The 16,944-nt window shown below is 57.5% G+C and overlaps 1 protein-coding gene across 5 annotated transcripts in view; it reads left to right on the top strand.

Annotated features, from left to right (window-relative positions):
* Nucleotides 1–2,556: 2,556 nt before the first annotated feature.
* Nucleotides 2,557–16,944, top strand: part of LOC105491027 (leucine rich repeat and Ig domain containing 1) — a 203,854-nt gene continuing 189,466 nt past the window's right edge. For 2 of the 5 annotated variants that reach the window (XM_071100861.1, XM_071100865.1), the window contains exon 1: nucleotides 2,557–2,738. The gene's annotated coding sequence lies outside the window, so the exon portion shown is untranslated. Of the gene's footprint in view, nucleotides 2,739–9,669; nucleotides 9,688–16,944 lie in introns of those variants that run through there. The other 3 variants (XM_024795812.2, XM_071100863.1, XM_071100862.1) reach the window with 3 other exon arrangements.

The following is a 16,944-nucleotide window of genomic DNA, read 5'->3' on the forward strand; positions in this document are numbered from 1 at the left end:
ATGGCCAGGGAAGGAGGGAGAGGGGAGACAATTGGGACTTTGGGATGGGCCACAAAGCCAAGCTCAGGCATGGGGAAGAAAAGGCCATTTGCCACATGCCCGCTGTGTGCTGAGCCATTTCTGAGCATCGTCCCTCGTGGATTCTTTGCCAGTCACGTTACTGGCAACATATTTTTTCCCCATTGTACCGAGGAGAACACTGGGGCTGGAACTGACACTGGATCTGCCTGATACCAAAGTCTGGGGTCTTCACAGGGCACCTTCTTGATGGGTGGGTACAGGAGCCTGGCCCCTCCTGGACTCACATCACAGCCACAGTGCAGCCTGGGCTTCTCCTACTTCCAGCTCCGGTCAGCAGGGGGAGGCTGTGCTGCATCTGGCTGTGGATAAGGGTGCAGAGGTTGGGTCTGGGCTTAGAGGGGATAAACAGAAGAGGAGGTGGCCCTCTGGCAAAAGCTGCTGAGTTTGGGAAGCCCTTAGCCACACCTCTGTGATGGCTGAAAGGTGGGGGTGGGGGCTGCTGCCTAGATTTGACAAGCGGCCGCTCTGCTGCTGCCCCAGAACAAAGTCGAAACTCCTCAAATCAAGGATTTATAGCTTCTCTTCCCTCTGAAACACCCATCACTCCTTTTCCCACTTCCAGGTCTTTGCACGTGCTCTTCTCTTGGCATGGGATCCCCTTTCTGTTCCTTTCTGCCTGGCCAATTCTCACTCATCCTTCACTACCTGGCTTCAATGTCACCTCCTCCAGGACCTCCTCCACCCCCCACGGCTCTATCACACTTTCCTTATTCTTGTTTTCTGAAGGTAGGAATGTGTCTAAATCATCTGTGTGTCTCCAGGACCTAGCACAGGATGGGACACACGGAACTTCCTGAACAATGGGCAAAATGCATCCCTCTGCAGGGTTGGGGAGCAAGGGACAGTCTGGGGTAGGAGTAAGGGTGGGGAGGGGGCCCTGAAGACGAAATGCTCATGTGCCAGACTTGTCCAGGATCAGGCTGACCAGCAGCCTAGGGGTGCACTTTACTTCCCAGGGGTGTCGTGAGGGTCCAAGGAGATCTTGGATGTGAGAGAGCTCTACAAACGGTAGGTCCCAGTACCAATTCAACTTTGCCTCGTTCCCTGGTTCCTCTGATGAGGCAGATCGAAGGAGGAGGCCGACCCGGCCTGGTGAGTGTCCGGGGAGGCAAGGATTGCAGTCTCAGCGGTGGCCTCAGCTCTCACGGGCAAGAAGGCGGTGGGACTCTGGGGGCTGGGGGCCTACCTTGGGACTCCCCCTCCTATGGGATCTAATACCATATCAGAGATGGGCATGGGCTCAGAGATGATGGAAGTCATGCCCTTCCAAAGGGGGTAAATTGAGGTGCAAAGAGGGGTCGGCATTTGCCCAAGGTGACACAGCAGGAGCAGGACGCCAACCCTTGAGCCCTGTCCTCCCAGTATGACAGGTGCCTTCCCCTGGAGTTCAGACTAGGACGGCAGCTTCCCTGATCCCCCTCCCCAGCCCCGCAGTCCAGGGCGCTCAGCCTAAACCGCCGCACACCCACCGTCGGCCCAGAGGCTTGGCCGCTGAGCGCCCCCTGGATAGCGTGGTCCGGGCAGCTCCCGACCGTCCTTCTCCTTGACTCACCTCCAGCCCCGAGGGCCGGGCTCCACGGCGGCGGACAGGGCGTCGCCCGCACGGCCCCTGCTGCGCCACCGCCCCGGACTGTTCCCGCGCGGCGATGCCCCCTCCCCGGCGCCCCCGGGTGGGGCCGGTCGAGCCGAGTGCGCTATCCCTTTAAGTCCGGGCGAGATGAGAGCTGTCAGCGGCAGCCGAGGCTAGCGCGGGACGTCGCCACCCTAGCGCCAGGCCAGAGCTAGCAGCCGCGGAGCCGCAGAGAGCGGAGGGGGCGGCGGGGCCGGGCGCGGCGGGTCCCCTCGCCACCCACTGCGCGCTCGAACCCTGGGCCCCACGAGCGGCGGGCGGCACCCGCTGTAATGCGGAGAATGTGAGAGGCAGCACAGGGCGGTGGGGAGGAGGGGGTGCGGGAGAGGGCGGCGGCGAGACAGACGGAGAGCAGCGGGGAGAACGAGGACCGGGCTGGGCCGGTGGGAGAAGGCAGGGAGGCGCCGGAGAGGCCGGGCTGGAAGAGGGGGAGAGAAGGACGGCGGCGCAGTGGAGGGGGCCGGCGCTTAGTGCGGGGAGCCCGAGTCGGCATCTGGGCCCGGGTTCGGGCTGGGAGCGCGGCCGCGGCCCGGCTAGGCAGGGTGCGGGAGCCGGGCCGCCCGCCGGGTCCCCACGGGGAGCAGCGGGGCACCTGAGGCCGGCGGGTCCAGGAGGGGCCCAGGGTGGCGCTCCGAAAGCTCCGGCCGGCGTGGCAGGGGATCTTTGTGAGCGCCCCAGGAGGGCGAGTCCGGAGTGCGGAGCCGGGTGTGTGCGCCCGGGTGTGCGCGTGTGTGAGCGCTGGGCAGTGGGGGCGCGCGGTAGGGATTCTGCGGGCATCGCGGCGTGGCGAGGAGGCAGGAGCGGGGCGCGCAGGGGAGCCGGGACCCTCCCGTGCACACGCACAAGCACACGCTGCGCGTTCTCACGCGCACATACACGCCCTCCCTGCCGCGCTCGCCGCCGCGGCCACCATCTCGGAGCCGAGCCCTGCGGAGCGGGAACCGGAGCCGGAGCGGGGACCGGAGGCAGCCGAGCAGGGGGATGCCGACCCGGAGCGGAGCCACGCGCGGACTGCGCGCCCAAGACGGTGAGTGTGGCCGGGCCGGGACGCTGCGGCGGGGCCAGGGCCGCAGGGGCGCAGGCGAGGGAGCCGGTGTGTCTGCCCGCAGGCGGCGCGGTGTGCGCGGCCTCTGATTGGGTGGGAGCCTCGGGGGCAGCGGCGGGGGTGGGGTGCTGGGTGCGCGTCCGTGGGGGGCGTGCACGCTCGGGGCTGGGAGGGGGCGCGCTCGGCACCCCAGGCCGTGACCGCGCTCCCACCCGCCGCGCGGCCTCTTCTCACCCTCACCTGCAGCTGCAGCCTCGGCGACTTGCAGCAACTTTGTGGAGCCCCTGGGGCGCGGCGGGCCGGGAGGGGTGGGGACGGAGGCGCTTTCAGGGTGCAACTCCGGCCTTTCTTTCCAGAGAAGAGAACGCTAGAGGAGCAGGGCGGGGGCGCGGGCCGGGCCGCCTGGCGGGCGGAGGGGTGCGTCTCTACCTCCCCAGTCGCGCAGCCGCCTGCTCTCTGGGGCACCCACCCAGCCCGGCGGCGCCGTGCTGGAGCCGCTCGGGGCGCCGGACTCAGATGACCCCACCAGGGTCAGGCGGGACCGCTCGGCTACAGCTCCCAGGCCCGGGGCCCCGGAGGTTGTCTTTGCAGGCAGGCGGAAGACACCGAGGTTGAGTTGGGGGAATGTGGAGACGTGCCCGGGCGTGTATGTGTGTGTCCCCGTGCCTTCTGCTCCTCGGGACCAAGGCTGGAAGAAGGGAACTCGCCGCAAGACGCGCCCCACCAGACCTGGACCCTTAGGAGCTCCCAAAAGGCTAGGGATGGGAGGGGGCATCTCCAGGTCTGCCGGCATGGTGCCCCATCCCTGCTTGGAGCCATGCCCCCGCGTGCCTCACTCTACATTGAGGTTGTGGCTGTGCTTTGTACCCTCTCCCCTTGTGAGTCTCCTCCCACACTCTGGACCTGTGCTGGCTGCCTGAGGGAACCTTCCCACACCCCTAACTGCCAACCCAGTCGGTCCCTGGAAGATGGGATGGAAAGCTGTGGTCCAAGATGGTGCCCCTCTGGAGTAAGAGGCCCAAGGAAGGGTCTGGGGTCAGGACTCCTATAGGCTCCGCATCCTCCTTGTTTCCAGGGCACGTTTTTCCTCTTCCAGGAAGCCTTCTTTGGTTGCTCCTGAGTCCTTCCATCTTGGACTTCCCTGGGGTTGTAACTGCCGGGATCCCAAGCAGCCCCCATCCATATGCCTTATTTCCTGCCACTCACCGTGTGAACCTGTGTGGTTAGAAGTCTTGATCTCAGCCAGGATGCTGCGTGGAGGGGTGTGGTGACTGGACCAGTCAGTATCTACCTGGGTCTCTGGAGTATGGTAATGTCTATGGTAATATCAGCTTTCAGGCTTAAACCTTACTTCCGCCTCCATTATCCTTCTGGAATCTCTCAGCTACTTTGTGGAATGCAGGACTGCTGGGCAAGGTTCTTATCCATTTCACAGAGGAGGATTTTGTGGCAGAGATAGAGGTAGTCTTCTAAGTCTCAGGACAGCCCTTTTCCACTGCAAGGGTATCCACTGACCATGGTCTCTGGTGAGGCATGGAGGGCACCCAGGCCTTCTTTATTGACCTGGCAGCCAGGCTCCTGCTGCGTGTGACATGTTTACCTGGCCAGTGGCTGTTCTCAGCCGGAGGCAGTTGAGCAAAAGCTCCTGACCTGTGGGAGCTTTTGACCCTAGCCTGGTTAAATATGTGCTTCCTGGATTTGGGGCCAGATGCTGTCTGAGCTTCAGCTCCTGTCATCCTCTGCACAGCTCTGGGAGTTCACTGCCATCCTGGGGATCCGAATCACTCCCCACCCAGCCTGGCACTCTATGCTGGGTCCTGGCATTGTCCTTCTGTTTCGGCCCCAGAAGCCTTCCTACCCTCTCCATCCTAGAGCCCCTTTGTGGGCCAAAGATGCCCCGTGGAGATCTAAATGTGCACTGGGGGAATTGGAGGGGATTCTGGTGGCTATTGTGGCCACTTCCTCCCCAGGTGGCCCACCTGAAGAACAGGAAGTCAGAGCTGTCAGCCCCGGACAGGCTTCTGTGACTTGCCTCAGTCCTGCTGGCAGCCTGGAGTCATCCCCAGGGCCTTCAGGGTAAGAGCTGTTGCCTGGGAGTTACCACTGGGGGTGGGGCTCAGCCTGCTGGATCCTGGCGGTGACCTCCTCAGCCCCTGCTGGCTTCTCCCTGCCGGGAAGACTCTCTGCCTCTCCCCACTCCTCCCTTGCTGGGTCTGGCTGATAATGGCCTTTTTTGCCATTGTTTTTTTCTTCTCTCTTTCTCTGTCAGCTCCTCTTCTTCTTCCCCTGTGGCTCCCTAAGCGCCAGACTTTTGCCTCCCGAGTGTTGACCAAAGCTCTGGTTGACATCCAGATGGCTGGAGCATGGCAAGATGCCTAGCTTTGTTCCACCCCTATCATCCGTGCCTGCTTGAACCCCTTCCCCGATTCTTCTGGTATCTCCACCCCAACCCCAACCAACTCCAGCTAAATGAACCCTTCATTTGGGGTCCCACGCCATGGTGAGGGGGAGACCAGGGGCAGTTCTTTGGTCCCTGGTCTGTTCTACCAGGGGTGAAAATTCCAGCCAGGGGCTCCCAGCCCCTACTGGCTGCCCCCTTTAGGAAAACAGCCACTTCCCCACCCCAACCTCCTGACTGGGAGGGAGCAGTGCCCAGTGTGACCCCCTTAATTTCCCTCCCTAGGCAAGACCTGACCCTGCCATATTTGGGTTTTAAATTGTAAAAGTATTCTAACAATTCCAGTGATAAGAATGTATTGAGTGGGCTGGGCCGTGGGGTGACTCAAGGGGGGAAGACTGCCCCTGACCTCTCAGGCATACCTTTGTGGTCCTGAGAGCCACCCTGACCAGTCTCAGAGTTTTCTCCGTGGGCTTCTGGGGCCCACATCCCTGTTGCCAAGAACCACACCTTGGCTCTTACTCTCCATGGCCTGGAATCCTACCCTTGAGCCTCACTTCACCTTTGGAGGCATCTTCTGGCTTGAGACCTGGACTGAGTGCTGGGGAAACCAGTGAGGAGCCTAGGCCCCTCCCCGGATGGGCTCAAAGGGGAAACCGATTTGAACCCATACCTCTGAGTATGAGTGAAGCCAGCTGGGTGACTGAGAGGCTCAGTGGGGGAGTGGCAAGGGGCTGTTTCAGAAGGAGGGGACTGGCGGGGCCTTGACCTGCTGAGATTTTCCAGCACTTTGTTGATGCTTAGTAAATATTTGTTGACTAAATGAGTGAATGGCTAATGTGAACGTGAGTGGGGGCTTGCTAGGAAGATGGCACAGCACTGGCAAAGGCATGGAGGTAGGAAGCGCTGGGCAAGGGTAGAACGTGTTTGCAGTGGAGTACTCATGGGAACATGGAGAAAGTTGGCACCTGACAGAAGAGGATCCTCAGTGCCCATCTGAGGAGTGTGGGCTGATTCTGAATTCAGGGCTTGCAGGGTTGAAGTTCTGGAGGGACACAATTAGATTTGCAATATAAACCACTTCTCTGGTGGTCGTGGGAGGGGTTGTCCGGGAGCTAGGAAGACCTGGGTGGGGTGATCTAGGTTGTCAGAGTTGGGCGAGGGCTCAGGATTCACCAGTCCCACCACCTGGGCATACAGAGGTGGCAAGTGTCTTGAAGTCATAGATGCAGCCTCCAGTACTGGCCCTGCCACTGTGTGCACTTCAGTAAGCCCCTGAGGCCCATGGGTCTGCCTCAGTTTCTGCGTCTGTAAAGTGGACATGTTTGTTTGTCTCCATGGATAACTGGTGTGAGTTTGAGTGGGAGTTTGTAACCTCGGAGGAGGGCTACAAAGGAAAAGGGGTGGAGGGCTGTTCGGCATTGCTATTTGATAGAGGAAGAGCTTGAGACCTAGAGCGGGGCAGTGACCAGCACAAGGTCACTAAGCAAGTTGGGAGCGGGCACTGCAGTCTCGGGTTTTTCTGGCTGTGCCTGTGCTTGCTGGGCAGGGGTGGGTGGGGCGGCCGGGGCCTCGGGGCCTCTGCAGAGGACGTCCTTAGGCAGTTGTTTCAGCACTCCAGCTGTCAGAGAGCATATGGGGCCATATGGCCACATCAGGGGAGGTGCCAGCCGCTGGAGGAGGGATAGCAGCTGCCACCATGGCCGTCTGGATCTATGTGGGCACTGCTAGCCACCGGGGTCAGGGCAAGAGGGGCCAAAATGGAACTTCGGTGTCCAGGATGGTTTGGACATGGAGGCTGGGCCTTGGCAGGTGGCCCAGTTTCAGCACCCGTCCGCCAGGGCAGCCAGATAGGCAGCTCCATGCCCAGGACTGATCCAGTTAGCTCAAGGCCAGCTGTGCCAGCCACCCTCCTCATGTGCCCCTCCCAGCTCTCATGGCCTTACCATGGGGTGGCACTGTGCCTCTGGTGTTAGTGTCACTAGCCTCAGTGGAGTGTGTGTGTATGTGACATGTCCCCACATCCTGAGCTCTGATTCTGAAGCTCTGAGACTTTGGGGTGTGGAGTGGCTCCTCAAATCAGCCTGGTGGATCCAGAGGGCCTGGGCTTGGATGCCAGATGAAAGTGGGTTGGAATCTTGGCTCAGCTGCTTCAGGCTGGGTGAGCTTGGACAAGTCACTTGACTTTACTGAGCCTCACTTTCCTCATGGGTGTCATGTGGGGATGATGTCTACCATAGCCCACTTGGAAGTGACGCATGTAAAGCAGCCCCTGCCAACGGCATTGTAGGATCTCAGTAAATATTGGCTGATGTTTTGCCTTCTGCAGGAAAGGGAAGTGAGTCAGGTTGGAGTTTCAATGTTCAGGTAGAAGTAAAGAGGAGCCCTATTATTATTATTTTCCAAGGTAAAATCTGCCTTGTAGTTTTGTGTTTTTATACTCCTTTTGTTTAGTCCTCATGGTAGTTCTAATAAAGTAGGCGGACAGCATTGTTCCATTTCACAGATGAGAAAACTGAGGCCATGGTGGGAAGTGAGTCTCCAGAAGCCACATAGTGAGTGAGGCTTGACCCAGTCTCTAGACTCCTGGTCCAGTGTTCTTGCTCCACAGTGAGGCTTCCCAAACTTCTGGGGTGGAGGCTGGGGGAGGAGTGGCTTTGTCTTCTGTCTAGACCAGCTTGAGGGTTCTAGAGACTCCCTTCTTGGCTCTGTTTCCATTATAGGTGCAAGGACAGGCTGTCATGATGACTGTTAGCCAGTCTCAGCTGGGGCTGGAATGAGGGATGCTCAATGAGGCAGCATCTGCTGTATTTCTCCTTCTGCCCCAGCACAGGGAGGGGCTGAGATTAGGGGGCTTCCTAGGGGGAGGCAGGAGAGCCCAGGGACGAGTGAGGGGTAGCCCTTCACCTCCCAGGCAACCCTGGCCATGCCAAGGCCTGAGCCTTATGGGGCAGGGTGGGGAGGGCGCTGGGCCTTGGTCCTTTCTGGTGTATCACCTTGGACAGATCACTGTCCCTCTTTGAGCTTCGGCTTTCCCCTTTGGACACTGGACAGAATGATCTCCCTGCCTGCCTTACAAGGCTATTTTTGAGGCTCTAATATGTATTTTTCTACATGGCAGGGCATTATAAAAACATGCTATTTCACGGCTGTAATTCCAGGACTCACCTGTCCTACAATTTGATGATCTATGATCATTCAATGAATCACTATTTGGGCACCTCCTCTGGGCCTGGCTGTGCTGGGTACTATGGGGACAGAGATGAGTAAGACCAGCTTCTGCCCTCTTGGGGCATGTAACCTGGTGGAAACCATAGACAGACCTTCCCAAGCCCAGGCTGGCTGTCACACTCTTACCCAACACCCTTCCAGTACTCTCTGTTACCTCCAGGCTAGTGTCCCGACTCCTCGGCACCTTGTACAACCTTATGTCCCAGCCCAGCCCTCTCCCTCACACCTCTCTGTGTCCCCAGGCTCCAGCCAATTAGGCCTGCTGTCGCTTTCCTCCTCCGTGGTCCTTCCACCTGAGAGTTCTCCCCCATCTCTGTCCATGGAGATCCCACCCACTTTTTAAGGCTCAGCCCAAATGCCACATTAAAAAACCAAAAAACAAAACAAAAAAACCCTTCTATTGGTCACCCCTCCTGGAAGCAGCCCATCCTTCCCCAGAACTCTGAGAGCAGTGTATCAGCTTTACATTTAGGAAACATTTATGATTTGCTGTGTACCCACTGCGTGCAAGGCCTGGGTGGCAGTTTGTTTCTTTTGACTTGGGAGCACCTTGGTGGCAGGGACTGGGCTTATCCATCTTGGGTTCCTTGGGCATGCCTGGGGGCCAACTAGGCTGATTGGGGGCCTGCAGTGCCTCCCTTGGGGTCTCTGTGGCCACTGCCACTTCCTCCCTGGGTGGTCCCTTGGGCCTGGGGATGTGGGCTGGGCCCAAAACATCTGTTTGAGAAGCTCCTGAGTTATGGGCTGCTTTGCTGCTGAGACACTCACCGTAGATACAGCCCTCCCTGTCCCTGATGGCTGTGCCAGGCTGGGGCGGGGCCACCCAGTCACTGGCCATACATAACTCTCCCCGATGAATTGCACGGCACTCAGCAATTAGCTATTGATCATTTGGGGTACTGATAACTCTCCATTATCGATCCACAGAGGCAAGCCTGGCCAGTGTTGGCGAGGGTCAGCTGGGCCTGGCTGGGAGACTGCAATCATGGCCATTTATTTCTGACCAGGAAGCTCGATAAACAGGAGCCAGAGAAAGAGACACAAGCCCCCCTGTCTCCAACCCACGCCACCAGGGTAGGGATAGGGGGCTGGGGAGGAGGGGGAGTTGGAACAGCTGGGGAGCTTTGCGCACCTCCTCCACCCTCTGTTCTCCTTCCTTATTTTGCTTCCAGTCTCTTCTGGCCCTGGGCCTCAGCTTTCCCATCTGTTAAGTGGAGATTTCAGTCTCTTTGTCCAGTGACACTTTGCCTTTGAATGAGATGCCCGGGCAGTTACTGACTTGTCATCATTTCTGCTCCACAGGTAGGGACATTCTGAGGCTCCGGGAGGGTGGTGGCCACATGAGGATGGAATCAGTATCAGGACCCCCAGCCCCTGGCTGCTCTGCAGAGGACATGGGGAGCCTGGTGGGTGGGGGAGGTGTGGTCACAAGACAGCAGTCACCTCAATAAAGGGCAGCGTCTGGCTTCTGAATGTGTTAAGGCTTTTAAATGTGCAGCTAGGGCTCAGTGGAATTTGTGAAAAGCGATTTCTAGGGAAACAACATAAAGAGATGGCGGGGGGAGGTTTAACCTACTTCAGAGACCCAGTTGCCTTTCAGGCTTACCAGGAGCACTAGGCATTGTGTGTGGGGCTTCTGTCTGGCTCACGTGACTGTGCTTTTTTTTAAAAATTATTTTATTAGGAACATTTTCAAACATACGAAAAAGTAGAGAGAATAGTAGAGGGAACTCCCGTATACCCCTCATCTAGATTTAACAATTGTTGACATTTTCCCACATTTTGCTTTACCTATTTTTTCCAGAGTACTTTAAATTATAGACATCAAGCCCTTTTACCCCTAAATATTTCAGCATCCATCTCTAACAAATAAGATAAAATATTTCTGCCTAATCTTAAGTGGTCTCAATTTTTTTTTCATTTTATCCTTGGGAGATAAAGAATCTGATGGATGAGCAGACTGAGGCCTCTGAAGTGACTTGGCCTGTCCAAGGTCACATAGCAGAGAAGGGGAGGGTCCTCTGCAAAGGCCCTGAGGCCTCGGCCACCCTACCCACCCCTGTCCAGCAAGCCACAGGCACAGCCAGGAAAACCCCAGGCTGGAGTGCCTGCTCCCAACTTGCTTAGGTGGGATCTAGGAGGCAGGCTGAGGGTGTAGCCCGGGATTGGGCAGACACAGGAGAGGCAGGGGAGGGGAGAGGTGGTCTGGAGCTGGACCCCTCTGAACAGGTTCCCCTGGCTCAGGCTGGAGATTCCACCTGGAAACAGGAAGTGACCCTCTTTTAGGTTAATTATCTCTCTTTCTTTTGTTTGCTGTGAGGATTAATCAGGAACTGCAGCGTCAGGAAAATCTAAAACAACTTCTTGTTTACTGTTTAATTTAGGGAATGTTATCAGGCTCCGGCCATGCAGGGCCAGGGGAGCCTCTATTGGCACAAGCAGCTGGGCTGCCCCCACCGGCCTCCCTGTGGGAGCAACTGGGAAGGTGGTGGGAAGGCTGGCCTGGCAAGAGGAGTTGGGATCGGGTCTGGACAACTGTGGGAATTGGGGGTGTGTGTTGGGGGCTTGGGGCTGTGCCTGAGATCTGGGCTAGACCAAAGACTCTGTAACCTCGGAACAGAAATGGGAAGTGAAACTCGAGGGGGTGAGCTTCTGGGGTACCTGTGGACATTGGGGAGGGCCTCGGGCTGCCTGAGGCCATGTCGAGGAGCTCTCCTCTGTCCTCTGGCCTCCTGCCCGAGCCTGGACTCCTCCCTGGGAGGCTGCAGCAGGATGAGTGCCCCCTGCCAGCCCAGGGTAGCTACAGGTCTCCCTGGGCTTCCCCGCCTCCTTGGAGTTAGGGTGATCCCTCCCCCAGCACTCTCCGATGCTTGAGACTTCCTGAGGGGTCCCAGAGGTCACAGGTATGGATCACAGAATGCTGGAACTAGAAGGCGTGCTTAGAGATGATCTCATTCCTCCTCTAGGTTCCAGATAGGAAACTGAGGCACAGGGAGTGGCCAGTTCTGTTTCGGGTCTCACGGTGAAGCACTGCAGAGCCTTGGCAATAAGTCAGGTGTCTGGCTTCCCAGTACCAGGATCCTCTGCTTCCAGGCCACATGGGCTTGTCGTTCAGGACCCACTAGTGCTTCCCTGGGTACAGAGCCAGGAGGCTGGATCAGCTGTGGAAGGGCTGCCAGTCATCCCGGGGGGTGGGCCTAGGGTCTGCCCCCCTCTCTCTACCTCTCCCTCTCCTCCCTAGATTCCTGTGTGTTAGTGTGCACGTGTCTGAGTGTGTGCGTGTGTGTGTGTGAGCCTAATTACCCATGTATGTGCATGTGTTTGTGTGTGTGTGCATGTGTATGCATGTGTGTGTATGTTTGTGTGTGTGCCTAGTTACTTACCCGAGAGGAGAAGAGCTTCGCAGGTTGGGGAGGAGGCCTCAGTGGAGTGTCCTGAGGCTCAGCCATCTGGGACTGAGACTGGTCTCCTGTCCCCTTCCCTGCCCCCACAGCAAGGAGGAGCGCCCCGATTAGTGCCAGGCTTACTGTTGGGCTTATTCTTGAGGTCAGTGGGGGAGGAGGGTGGGAGAGGCCCCTGGGAGAAAGGCAGCCAGAGCAGGAGTGAAAGGCAGAGACATCAGAATATCTCCTGATCCCAGCTCTCCAGCCCTGCAGCGCCACCGGACCCACAGCAAGCCCGTGTGTTCTCTGCAGTTGGGGAAGGAGAGGAAACGACCTCACGTCGGACGAGTGACTCAGTGGGAACTGTGAGACAGAGGCACGCCGCCACCTCTCCTGGGCAGCTGTTTCTTCCCTGGCAAAATGAGGCAGGGGCTGGGTCTCTTCAGCTCTGAGAGCGAGGTGGGGAGGACGGGTCATGGCTGGCTGTAGGTTGGTCTTTCACCTCCCTGCCGGGCAGGAAGTAGACTGGAAGGGTCACAGGAGATAGCACAGGTCCTTGGTGTTCCCTCAGCACACCAGGCCTTCCCTCTGCTCTCCCAGTGCTGTGGGGGTGGGGGGAGGGCACCATACTTACAGTCCAGGAATCCAGTCAGGGCGGGGGCATAGCCTCTGTGTGTTCCCGCAGTGACTATGCTAGATCCCGGAGGGACCTGGAACAATGTTACCCTCATTTGTGTGTACAGCTGTTCTGCAAGGTGGGCATTATCGACTCCATTTTACAAATGAGGAAAGTGAGGCTTAGGGTGGTCACCCGCCTGGTTAGGAGTTGGGGTGAGATTTGAGCTCAGGACTGCCTGGCTTCCCCGGATCCTGCTGCCTTTGAGGCCTGGTTTCTGCTCCCAGCCTCATCACTGCCTGCTGCTCTGTGGGTCTTGGTGCTTGCCTTTGTCCAGTGGGGCTGGGAGGATGGCTGAGGGCTGACTTGCAGGCCTCAGGCTGGAGGGGATTCGTGCTTTTTGTCCCTCTGGGAGGCTGACCCTCCATTCACCTCCTCCACCTGGCCTGGCAGATTCTAAGGGCTCTGGCTGAGGCTTACCAGCGTTCTTGGAGGAATCCTTCCTAAGCCAAGCAAAATGGGAGGATCCTGGCCCTGTGCTCAGGGATTGGGCCTCCATGCATGTGCAAAGCTCATTAGAGCTTCCAGTGCCTTTTGCTCCCAGCCGGCACATGTCTTCCAAGTGAGCATTTGTTAGGTGACTGCATGTGGAGTGGGAGCTTGAGTGCGCATATATGGGCCATCTGAGGCCTAGGGAGTCACACCTGAGGATTGAGCGTGAAACAGGGCAGGGGAGAGTTCACTGAACTCCTGTTAAGTGTTGGGCACAGTGCTAAATGCTTTACTTATATTACCTCATTTAATCCTAACAATAACCCCATGAGATGTGCACTATTACTATCCCCGTTTAACAGATGAGGAAACTGAGGCTCAGAGAGATTGAGGGACTTGGTGGATATCACGCAGCTAATGAATGGAGGACCTGGCATTTGAACATAGGAGCATTGCTTCTACAGGAGGCTGTGTCTGTGTGCCAGACAGAGGGGAGTCTGTGCTGCAGCTGGGACGAAGGCAGTGCGGTTTCAGGAAGAGGTGTCTGCTCTGTATTTGGAGGGCGGAGGTCAAGGGTCCAGCAAAAGTCCAGGTGAAGGAGGGGTTCAGCGGCAGAGGCCTGGGTGGCAGGCCAGCATTCGGGTCTAGGGCTGTGTGATCCTGGCTCAGCTTCCCTGCTCTGGGTCCATATCCGGAAACCTGCCTCACCTCCCTCTCAAGGCCTTTGTCCTGATACAGGAGTGCATCCTTACGCTCTTATATCTGGGCAAAGGCCTTGCGGCGAGACTGAGTGTTGCCGCTCAGAAGACAGTCGGGGCAGTGTGCCACATTGGGGAGCATCTGCGGATGAGGCTGGAGAGGGGCCCAGGCTGTGCAGGCCTCCAGTGCCAGCCTGCAGTGGTGGATGTTCTCTGGATTTTGAGCAGGGGAGAATTGTGTCCAGGTCTGAGGTTTACAGGGATGGATCTCTGGTGGCTGGGGCGGTGGGTGGTGGGGAAGGGGTGAGCGAGCAGCGGGCAGCTGGGGGCTTCTCTCCTTCCCTGAGCCTGCATGGGTAAGGCTCATCTCCTTATCTTCAATTCTTTCCCTCCCATTCCCTGCCTCCTAGAATGTGGAGCTGGGTGGGAAGCAGGGGAGGTCCCTGGCCTCTTCCAGGCCCCTCCCTCAGAGACTGTAAATATTTTGTCTTTACCGTCTCTGCTGCTGGAAATTGCTGCTTTTAACGCCTTTTTTTCTTTTGCTTGATACAAACGAATGCTGGAAAAATTCCGTGCCGGGCGCTCACTCTGTTGCTTCTGCTCGTGCCCAGAGTCCCCTCCAAAAACTCTAATTGCTTTTAAGCTGCGATAGTTGGCAAAAGCAATTTTCTTTACATTATGGAGGAAAGGGGAAAATCCACCAGATTTTCTTCTTCCTTTTTTCCCCCCGTTTGGACTCTAACCTTTCGTTTTGAGTTCTCTGCATTGCTGCTGTGATCCTGGGAGAGAAATGGAGTAGAAGAGATGTGGGCAGGGAGTCAGGAACACCCATGAACAGGGAATTTTGCCTCTTTGGGCCTCAGTTTCCCCATTTACAAAGTGATTATATTTCCATTCATTCATTCACTAGAGGTTCCCTGAGCACATCCTTTTGAAGCAACTCGAGGGCCAGGACTGGCTGCTGCACCCGGGACAGAGCCTGGCACATAGTGGGTGCTCCATTGAGGCTGGCCAACTGGATAAACAGCTCCACTGGCAGCCAGGCACTTTGCCAGGCACCAGGAATGCACAGGATGGATCCAAAGCAGCCCCTGCCCAGGAGAGTTCACTGATTAGAGGGGGCACCACCACACAAACATAATAACTACATTAATGGGTTGCACTACAGGTGGGTCCTGGGTATGAGGAGCACAGAGCAGGGCATGCTGGGGGACTCAGGGAAAGCTGCAGGAAAGAGAAGCATTTGAAGGAGGGGTAGGAGATGGGATGAACTGGGCCAAGGAGGAGAGAATTCCAGACAGGAAACAGCATGCGAAGACAGGGAAGGGTGACCTCTGAGAAGCTGGGTGTGGCTGGAGCCGAGGCTGCCCAGATGGGCCTGAGCTCCTAGGGAGAGCTTTGCATGGCAGGTGGGGAGTTTGGACTTGATCTCAAGGTAATGGGGAGCCCTGGAAGGGTTCCAAGCAGGAGACTCAGGCAGGGAAGATCCCTCTGGCTGCACAGTGTGGATAATGGGGGAGGAGAAATGCTGGCTGGGAGGCTGGTCACCACGAGCCTGGGGGGAGATGGGAGGATGGTGGTGTGAGTGTGAGACAAGCCTGGAGACCCAGATTCTGGCGCTCACCTCCTCTGCCTGTGCTGTGGGGAGAGGCACTCCAGGTCTTCCCTGGACCGGGAGGTCGGGATCCCCTAGGGTATCTGGGGAAGCAGGCGTCCAGTTCATAGGCCTCTGCCACTGTGGTCAGGTTTGCTTCATTCTCTGTTCCTCAAGTGTACAGCCCTTTACAGTTTATAAAGCCCGCTCACCTCTGACCCCTAGGTAGATCTGAAAACGGTCTCCTGGGGTGGGCAGAGCAGGATGCCCATCCCCTGTGGACAGATGTCGGTCAAGCTCACCCCAGGGCCCTGAAGGCAGGTGGAGCTGGGGAGGGGATTTGAACCCAGACTACTGCCTGCCCCACTTCTGCCGAGTACCCCTTTATCCCCGACCCTCTCCTCGCCTCTCCTCCTGAGCCCTGTGCTTCTTCCCTGTTTGCAGAGCGTGTGGGGCTTTTCAAAAGCATTAATGATAGAAAATAAATTGGAATCGGAGAGGAATCATCGCTGGGCATTCTCAGAGGGCCGCCTCTGCCCTCGCGTCTCTCAGCCATATTGAAGCCGGCAGCCAGACCAGAATATGAATGAGTCTGGGGCCAGCATTGCTCTTAATCTGCCGGGAAGCCCAACATGGTCAGACGGCACTCACCAGCAGCAACACTGTTTGCAGTGAGGCCTCGGTGGCCGCTGGGCATCACCAACCAGGACTGATTTCTCCGGGATGGACTCACAGTCCATGGCTGCCAAGGAAAGGTAGAGGGAACCTCAAGCTTAGGTCCCCATTCCCGCCAAAGCCCTCTGCCGGGATCACAGCTCTGAGGTCAGCCCCGGGTGGGGTCAGGCATCCCTGCCTGAGGACAGAGGTACATGGAAGACCATCAGTGGCACTGGGTATCTGTGTGATCTGGGTATTCAAGGCCTCCTGTGTGCCCTTGACCCTCTTGTCCTGTCTCCTTCAACAAACCTTCCTTGATCACTGCCCAGCTCACACTTTTTTCCATTTATAAGCTTCTTGTGGCCCTTGGGGCCTACAGGGACCTGGCAGGAAATGCGTGGAGCTGGCTGGGTGTGATGCAATACGGGGTGGTAGAGACTGTGGCATCACAGAGGCACTGGGACCACCGGTTTGGAAGCCCTGCCATGGGCACTTCCACACGGTTTTGCTAAGTAGACAGTGTCCTTGCTCCACAGCCACGGCCCTCATCTGCCAACTAGCAGAGAGCCCCCTAGGGCAGGCCCCGGTCTCTGCCCTGCAGCTTGTCCTTCCACGGCAGGCCCAGCTAGTCATGGGCTGGGCACCTGGGCAGGCCTCCCACAAAGCATCAGAGACTCTGAGGACCTGGGGAATCACTCAGAGTAACCCTCCTGCTTAGAGATGGGGAAACTGAGGCCCAGAGATGGAGGGTGGGTGGAAGGTCTCTGTTCTGCTCTCGTCAGATGTTGCACCTCTGCCCTTATTAATCTTCCCAGCAGGAGTAGGAGGGCAGTTTTTATACCTCTGTTTTAGAGAGGAGGAAACTGAGGCTCAGGTGGCTGGATCCAGGGAACACTGCAGGCTTGCATTTGAATTAGTCTGTTGGAACCCCAGTGCCGGCCATCTCTTTCTGGCAGGATTAGGGGGTGCTGGGGCATGTACAGAGTCCAAGAGGGACAAGGTGCATTTGTGCCCAGAGTAAGCCCAGACAAGGGTGGGAGGCCTGGGATCCTGGCTCAAATATACCACCAACTCCCTGTGTGACCCAGGCCAGGCTGAGGGAGGCCCTTGGAGAAGTCA

This window comes from Macaca nemestrina, chromosome 7, assembly GCF_043159975.1.
Source record: "Macaca nemestrina isolate mMacNem1 chromosome 7, mMacNem.hap1, whole genome shotgun sequence".
In the NCBI taxonomy this organism is placed as follows: domain Eukaryota; kingdom Metazoa; phylum Chordata; class Mammalia; order Primates; family Cercopithecidae; genus Macaca; species Macaca nemestrina.